This window comes from Pteropus medius, unplaced genomic scaffold (assembly GCF_902729225.1).
Source record: "Pteropus medius unplaced genomic scaffold, Ma_sr-lr_union100, whole genome shotgun sequence".
Lineage (NCBI taxonomy): Eukaryota > Metazoa > Chordata > Mammalia > Chiroptera > Pteropodidae > Pteropus > Pteropus medius.
This window is the reverse complement of record NW_024350926.1, coordinates 11625195-11634396: the sequence shown is the minus strand read 5'-3', so window position 1 is coordinate 11634396 and position 9202 is coordinate 11625195. Positions and strand designations below refer to the sequence as shown.

Below are 9202 nucleotides of genomic sequence, written 5' to 3'. Positions count from 1 at the left end.
AATAGTCTCATAATTAATTCTTGTAAAAACATTCTTGTAATTAAGTAACTTGTATATCACAGAGGAGATGCATGGTCATTCTTCCATTTATTTCCACAAAGAGGGTTGATGGATTTTAAGTCAGAATTTTGCAAAGGCACAATAAAAATTAGGTTATCCTTTTTTTCTAAGTCAAAATCAAAAGACAAGGAGAAAATTATAAAGATAGAGGTGTCACTAGAGAAGACAGATACTTGTAGAAAGCGATAGCCTAATGCTGAGAAATATGTCAAAAAATTAAAAAACAATCCCAGCACTAACAAAACAAAGCACGATTAGATCATTTCAGATCATTGTCAACAATATACGTTTATAATGAGTCCAAGTCATCAACGAAAAGCAAAATAACAATAAACATATTCAAAATTTCCAAAAAGTATTGATGATCGATCAGGGGAAATTCAGCTACACAAAAATCCTCTAATGCAGAATACCTCATTCCCAGATGCCATGAAATGAGGTATATCTTATGAAATATATATTTTTTCACCCTTGGATGCAATTAGATATACAGTTCTATGGAGTTGACAAACATCTCGGAAACCCTCTGCTCCAACATCTATATTATAAATACGGGCAATATTTGTTTCAAGTCATGAAGTCAAGTAAACGTCTTGAGCCAAGGTTGCCCTGGTGACGCTCTGCGTCCACTGCCCGACGTGACCTTTGCTCCCACCCTCTGAACCTCTCATGATTCCTATTTCATCAGTTTATGTTAAGTACCTATAAACCCTGGATTTAAATTCATAAGCAGCCCTCATATGAAGTAATGAAGAGGGTGAAAATCAATTTAACTATCAAAAAAGCATGGGATGGGGTACCTTTAACTCCTGGCCTCCAGTGGTCCATGACCATCTTCCTTTGTGAATTTGAGTAAGGTTTGAAAGTCACCTTTGCTTGGGTTTCCTCAGCCGTGGCATGTGCATTATCATGTCATCCTCAGCTGGTTGTTGAACTGTACAAAGAGAAATTATACTGGTTCATAAAAAGAAAAAAAAAAGCCCACACTTTGTACTTTCTAGAATGTAATGGGGACGAGCCCACGTGTGTCTTGTTCATTGCTTTAAACTGCAGTCCCGATGCTCGTAGGCGCTCGAAAATTTGCTGAGTGAATAAACAGATGAATGAAAGCTTGGCACTCACGTTCTGTATCTACAACACACAGGAACATATGAGAAAGATACAGTCCCTGCATCCCTGGAAATTACAGCTCAGAACGTGTTAATAAAATGAAACAATGAATTTAAGAAAACTGAGAGACAAACTGAGTATAGCATAATGTACCTGCCCTTACAGAGCTCAGGGCACAGCATGTTATTTCTGATAAATTATTTTCTCCTAAAATAAAACATACCTCCATCAACTATCTCAGCAGCAGCTGAAACAAGGTCTTTTAAACTCCATATATATATATAAAAAAAAAAAACCATGTTGCTAGTGTCCTGTGAAATTCGAAAGAGGAAATATTATCCACAGAGGACCGGGAAGAGATGATAGAGAAAGCAGTAATGATTTATTTGATCCAATTCGAAACATCAGCCAAATTAGAGTTTCATATGTATATATTCATATATATATATATATGTGTGTGTGTGTATATATATATACACATATGTATATTCATATATATGTGTATATATACACATATGTATATTCATATACATATATATACACACACACAATCATGTATAAGGCGTGTGTGTATATTGATGTATATACGAACACACACATATATATATTGGTTTGCTTTTAAAGGTAGAGATTATGTGTATATAATCTGTTACCTTTTTTAGCTGTATTAATTCCTTCACTATGGGTATGAGCAATAAAACTAAAGGTAATTTTCCTCCTATAAATTATAAGCATGTGCATGTGTGTCTGCGAAAGCATTAATTATTTTGCCAGCATTAATTATTTTTTCTTTTTTCTTTTCTAATGTTATGATAGAAAATACATCTTTTAATATCCTTGGTTGAATTATAGAACCAAGGTAAATATTCTTGATTCATGATATTAAAGGCAAAAAAAATTAACAGTGATCATAATAAAATAAAACATGGCTTTTATATAAGAATATATTTTCGAAGCAATGAAAATTAAAACATAAAAATCCCATTAACATTAATGGGAATGTCACATGTATTGCCTGGAGGTCTAGACTATAAGTAATGATGATCTTTTTTATTGTCAAAACTGATCGTCTAAACAATTACAGCTTTTCTGATTTAAATTATTTTTTCAGCAAAAAATATTTTACGAACTGTCGTTTGCAGAATATTATTGTTGGACCTCCTGAAAGATACATGTTCCCATTTATTAACATGGAAATAAGAGCTCTGCAACAGATCACATCGACACTGCATAAAAACACAGGTGCTCTGCTGAGGTAAGGCAACTTCGACAGGGTTCTCTCTTGGTTAAGAAAAGCCCGGACAAATCTGCCTTTCATACTGCTTCTCAAGTGTTCGCGTGTGACTGTTCTTACAAAGATTGTGCAAGAAATATTGTAATCGCCTATTTGGATCCTCAGTGTGTCCCACACAGGGGTACGAAAGGGATCACGCACTCAGACTTTATTTTTTGTTTTGTTTGGATCTTCAAATGCCAATTGGAAATGTTCCCCGTCTTTCCATCGGTTTGAGTGGACTGAAAAATGGCAGCTGGTGAATATGTTTAGAATATGAAGAATTGCCCTGTTTATTTAAATCTTACTTCATGGAATTATACAGAGCACTCACTACACACTTTCATTTGTATTTTAATAGTCTCCCTCCCCCCTCTTTTGGACAGAACTTCCGATTTAAAAACATTCGCGTAATAAATTTCATAGATAGAATTAAAAATGAAGTGGAATTTTGTTTTCTCAGACGAGAACAAAATGGATTAGGATCAACTCTTAGCTTACAAGTTTTCGATAAGAGGAACAGCAAACTTCCAATGAGATACTGCTTTGAATTGGCAATTTGAGTATGCCGTGCTACGTAGTAAGCTGATAGCTTTTCTTTGGGGAAATTGGTTTTTAACAATTTATTTCTGTTTGTTTCCTCTCAAGAAGGTTATTGAGCTTCGTACCGACTTCAGGGTAAAATGTCGAACTCCTAACTGCAAGCAGTATTGGCCTATTGTTTCAGGATTCAGAGAGAAAGAAAAAAGCCATATATCACACTACTAGAGATTGACAGAGCAGTTAACTGCTGTGCTGTGACCCTCCTTGTTTATCTTATGATTTTCAATAAGTCAACAAGTATTTATTAAGGACCTATTATAAGGCAGAACATAGTGGGTTCTTTTCCCCCTCACAGTTATGTGTAATTAAGGACAACTTAGTAAAACCCACTAATATCTACCCAACCCATTCCATTAAACGAGAAACTTCTTGAATTATGACTATCTTAATAATTTATATATGTCCATATCTAGCCAAACACATTATATATTTTCTATTCAACCAAGGCAATACTTTCATTTAGAATATTTACCCAGAGAATATTAGATTCTTTGAATTAAGATATCTTTGAGGTCATGCGGTTCAATTTTCTTAACCCCAGTGGTAGGTAATTCCTTCCATACTGCATCTATACGTTCTTCTTACAGTGACACAGAACTGATCACCTCACGGAGTGACCAGTTCAGTTACGACGACGATATGTAACAGCTCGACATAACGTATCATTTGTACAAACGTTTTATAAGCAATCATTTATCCAGGCGCCGGCTCTGTGCTTGGCGCTACTGCCGTCACCAGCCAGCCTTACTCACAGGAAGGTGGAAATCAACTTGTGTTTTCCTGCTAACCCGGGAAGTGCAGATTCGAACCCAGGTCACACATTTCCAGAGACCACATCTGTGGGCACTGAGCCAACCCGGACCATCGATTCCTAAAGAATTCATCCTTATATTTACCTTTGATAAGGAGCTTCACCTGACATGCCATTTGGGAATTACATGTCATTATTTACTCCTTGTTCTATAACACAGACTTTCGGTGATTAGATGACATCAATTTTCCTCTATGTCCTCTGTCACCAAATTAAACACCTAGCATGGCTTAACTAAAGTGGTTTTCAGACCCTTCCCTCTATTACTCATAAACCTCACACACACACTCATTTTTCATAAGCTTACTATATTAAAAGAAGCACAAATAAGGAGAAATGCTAAGGTTGAAAAAATAATCATATATCAGGCAGAGAAAGAGATTTCCTAATCTGAAATTATTAGTATACAAGAAAGATCCCTTGTTGACATACCCTCTGTGGTAGGCAAAAGAGTTATCTAAAAAACTGGATTAAATTATACATTCTAAGGATTTAATATTCTTAACTTATTATTTCTGTCTTTTATACAATTCATACTAATGACATCTCCAGAAATAAACATTAATATTAAAACAACTTGAATAACCTAAATTGTATCCTATGGAATTTATGATTTTCAATTACGCACTTCAAAAATATTGTGTCGTTAATCTGTCCTAGGAGTTTCCTCAAAGTACTCTATTTATTTTGTAGTAGAAAAAAGGAAAAATAAGGCTAAAATTTTAAATTTATACATCAATTTTTAATCTTGTATTGATATAAACTTTCAAAAGGTGCTATTGCTATATGATTCTTCAGAATTCTGTATAGACCGATAGCAGCTTTGTAGTCATGATACACTGAGCCTCAACATTCAAATAGCTTTTCAGTTCGTTTGGCTGTTTTGTCTTATTTTGCTTTATTTTGTTTTTGGATACATGCAGGGGAATGACCTAATAGACTTGATAGTTTTATCATATCTAAAATGTTTTAAAAACTTGATAAGAGTACCAAATATATAGGATGGCTAATGGGACAAATATTAAATCTGCAGGAGCTACTGCCACGAGCGGTCCAGACTTCCTATTATGAGAGTCTGTTTATGCCCTTGAACTCACAGAAGCTGGGGACGAAGCTGGGGTGTTGGAGCGAGCGGGTTACTTGTCTCTCTGGGAGCCAGTGCAGCCCACTTCTGACGCACTGCAGATGGGAGCTGTATTACTAACCCTCAACAGCTGCAGCCTCCGATTCGAAAACGGTCCCCTAGCAGAAGGACCGCCTTGTGGAGGTCCTCTTTATAGTAACGCATCTCCAATCCCTGTTTCAGGGATGAGCAGACAAGAAAGGTCCCTTGTTGACATCTTGTGGCCCTGTGCTCCCTCATCCCCCTCGTCCCACTCGTGTTAACTTCCCGTGTCGCCCTAACAGGGCAGGGAGACAAACCAGCCTCTGGACATCTGTGGTTAACTGTGTCCCACCCGGTCTGACCTCCGTGTCCTTCCGTGCTGGCGCCGTGTCCCCGCCTGAGACCTCCTCTCCGGTCCCTGCTCATCCCCGCCAAGGAAAACAACGCGAAATCGAGGAGCAGGGCCACTTTGACAGCCTCTGGCTGCAGGCAGCGAGCGTCTTGAAATGTGGACCGCTGACCTCCTGGTCTCCGAAGCCGATGAGTGTTACCCGCAGTGTAGCAGGTGTCACGCAGTTACTTGTGAATGCGTCAGGAGATGATGGTTTCAATCTCCCGGCCCATAACAGCGAAACAATTTCAAACGATTTCACGTGGCCCCTGTTAAAAGAGTCACCATAAGAATCACGTGCACGACCGTGGGATGCGGGGTCCTGACCAGCAGGCAAGCTCCCCAACAACCCCCCCCACCCCGCCCCCGAGCTTGGGCGGGAGAAACGATACAGACTTGGCGGTTTTCGTTGAAATGCTTTCTGATTTTCTTTCCGATTTTCTTTCCGAACGCTGCTGGGCATCTCTCTCTCTGTCTCTCTCATCTTTTAATTTATAAACTTGAATGTATAAAGTGCTGATAACTTCTTAAAGATGTTTTCTGCAAATAATACTAGCATTTTTTTTTTAATGTCATAAATACTGTGTTGAGAATGGAGGGCTGGGACAGTCACAGAGGTCACCGCCCTGTCCTATGCCTTCTGCTCACCCCCGAGTCTGTGGCTAACCAACCACATTTAACCCGCATTTGATGAAAAGGCTATTTGAATGTCACCCATTAGTACCCATCCACACAGAAAATACTCATTGTCACCACATCCTTTCAGGAAAAAGTTAACGCGGCGGCACGAACATAAACAACTTTCAACCATCCCATCTTCCCTCCATCAGTGGGCCGTTGGGACTCTAATGGTTCAGTAAACAGTTAACAGCTTTGTCAGAAAACATTAGAACATGGAAAAGGGGGAAAGAAACGAGTAGAAAAGTTGGCAGGGCTTGACTCACATAAAACAATTTTTTTTTCACACTTATCAAACAGATTTTTTTTACAGGAATGGATTTTGAGGAGAAAAAACGTGGGGCGGAGAGGTGTGGAATAGAAATAAACACAAATATCCGCTGTCTTGCTAATTGCTTTATGACCAGAACGAATCGGTACAGAGAACGCCCCGTAGGAAACAGCACAATAAGGGCCTAAGACGGAGGTGTCCCCTGAGGCAGGCCGAGATGCCAGCCTCTGGTACCCGGAGCCCTTGTTTTGGGATGGATCACGGAGTGCGTGGCACAGCCCAGCACTAAACTGATTTCGAGAGCAGAACGGTCACTTGGCCCAGGTGAAAGTGGATGAGGCCTTTGTTTTCACGTGTTGTGTCGCGACCCGGGTGCCTCCCACGATGCCGTGGCAAGCGGCCCCGAGGATATTAAAACACCAGATTTAAATGATCGATGCGCAAGCCGTCGACTGCCACTGAATTTCGAAAAGTGATTTTGGTCTCGATCAGAGACCACTGATGGTCACAGCAGTGACCTGGCCCGGGGGGCCTGATAAGGACCTGGCCACGTGGCACAGATGAGCTTTGACCAGCGGCTGCCCCGGTCCAACCCGATGCGGACTTTAAAAATAAATACCTGCTCTGTTTACGATCAGTAGATGGGGGCCCCCGAGGGCAGAGGGGCGACCACACGCATCATCCAGGACATTTTCCACGGGGACCCGAGCATGCGCTGATCAAGTCGCTGTAAGGGCGACTGGAGTTTTAGGGGCGTCAAAAGTTACACGTGGATTTCCGACCTCAAGGGGCTGGGAGGCCCTGTCCCCGAGTTGTGCAAGGCTCACCCATATTTTGCTGGTGTTAGCGGCCGTGTGCTCCTGTCTGTGACTTTTCCAGTGTGGATAGTGAGGGCTCCATCTCACTCATTGATCTACCAGCAGAAGGAATATTTATCAGGGTTTTGTTTCCCTCGGCAAGACGGGGAACGATATCTAATTATTTCCTGAATGAATGGTGTTCGAATGCGGCAAAATCCAACGGTTTATTTCCAAAATGAACACAGGCGGCCACGACAGCCCTGACTGAACGTACGAGGAAACGGCCCGGATGTACGCGAGCCAACTGTGCCGCTTAGAAAGGAAAATTGCCCGGGATGTTTTAGGCACAGTCTTTTTCCAGCTGCTGATATTGACTGACGAGAGAGACACTAAGCCTGGATCCCACGTGTATTCAAAACACTTTCCATATATGGGGCGATACACCTCTCCCGGCATAAGAGAGATTATTTTTCTTTCGCAGAAATCCATAGTTCTGATAGCCTCACGTTTCCCCACTGTAACTTGTAGCCAACGAAGATGGATTTGCTTCCACAGTCCTGATGTTATTCAAATCGCGTGAAGATCGAGCACGAACTTCCATTGGAGAAACGATTTCACCGTCTGTGCATAAGTCATTTTATAAAATAGGTACATGGACAAAGTATTTCTTTTTTGGCTGCCTTTCCTTAGGATGTCTTCTTCCTCCTCGTGTGCCTACGTGTGCTTTTCTTTTTGATTATTATATTTTGGCTTCCACACACATCGTGGATCTGTCTTTTGTTGTCTTGCATTAGTTGTAGGAAGAGTTTAGCTATTGTCTCTTCACAGATTTTCTGGGCCTTGTTCTCTCTCTGGGACTCCAATGGCTCTTAGATCAACTTTTGCTATCTTTCCACTATTTATTCTTTTTTTTTTTATGATATTATTATTTTTTTTATTGCCACATTTATTTTCGGGAGTAGTTTCATGAAAAAGCAAGTTATGATGGGTTTTTTTGTTTGTTTCTCTGAAATATAATGTCATAACTTTCTAAGAGAAGTTACCAGTGCATTATTTTCCACTATTTTATTTTTCAGTCACTTATTTTTTTACTCTTCAGATCCATCTTTTCTCTAAAGCAGAATTGGGACCTCCCATTGAATCCACTTGCAATATGCTCTATGTGGATTTAGCCCACTTAGGTTCATGACTATACTACGTAGTCTTAATACAATGTACTTAGGAAATTTAAAAAGAATCAATTAAAAGGCAAATAAAGTTCATACACCTGGTTAATAAGTGGTCCAGAACAACCGACTTATGCATCATGTAATAATGGTGTCTTCAAGATACAGCGCTGGAAAATGAGACATTGCTTTCTATGAACTAAATGTGTTCTTGTTGGCCGGGGATAACACTGGGTTCCACAGGCTGGGTCCTCTGCTGAAGAGAGAGGAAGCAGGTAAGGAGTTTAGCATGAAGACCCAAGAGACCAACCCTCACTGATGCCACCATGCTCTTTTCTCTGATTTCTGGCACTCGAGAGCTGGATCGTCTGATTGTATTGGCCTCTAAGACTCCACTCCTGGAAGGCATCGTGAATCACAGAACAAACAAACAGACACCGGGGCAGCAGGCAGAATGGGGCCAGAGCGGATAACAAGAAACAACAGGCGGGACAGATGACTCCGCTCTGAAAAAACAATAAGCACGGACGTGGCCAAGGCGACACACCTGTGCTAAAAGCCGCTCTAACATTCTAAGAAACTGGTGCAGAAAGTCCCACGGAATTTAATAATTTCTAACGTGATTTTTAAATGGCGTATTTGTTTTCCTAGTGAGACTGATTTTCCCAGGAAGAGAAACCAGCAACAGACATAAATATTCAAAACCAAAAAAAAAAAAGAACAAAAATCGGAAAGGATTAGTCGGGCCGCCAGTCTGGCGATGCTCAGGCTCAGGTTAGGCGCGCGGAGGAAAAGGCGCCAGGGTCAGAAACCGCTGGGTTCTGCCTCTGATTCAGAGCTGCCAAGGATTCCGCCTTTCGACATAGTCGGTCCTTATCGAAAGTAATTTGCTTATAGCTGGAAAATCCATCTTTTTCTTCTATTTCTCGCCTCC

General features: G+C 40.6%; 1 long non-coding RNA gene across 1 annotated transcript; it reads right to left on the bottom strand.

Annotated features, from left to right (window-relative positions):
- Positions 1 to 860: 860 nt before the first annotated feature.
- LOC120585555 (uncharacterized) lies at positions 861 to 5621 on the bottom strand. The gene is made up of 2 exons (XR_005648432.1): positions 5325 to 5621; positions 861 to 994 (listed from the first exon to the last, which is right to left on the bottom strand). It is a non-coding gene; the product is annotated as an uncharacterized LOC120585555 (long non-coding RNA).
- Positions 5622 to 9202: the final 3581 nt, after the last annotated feature.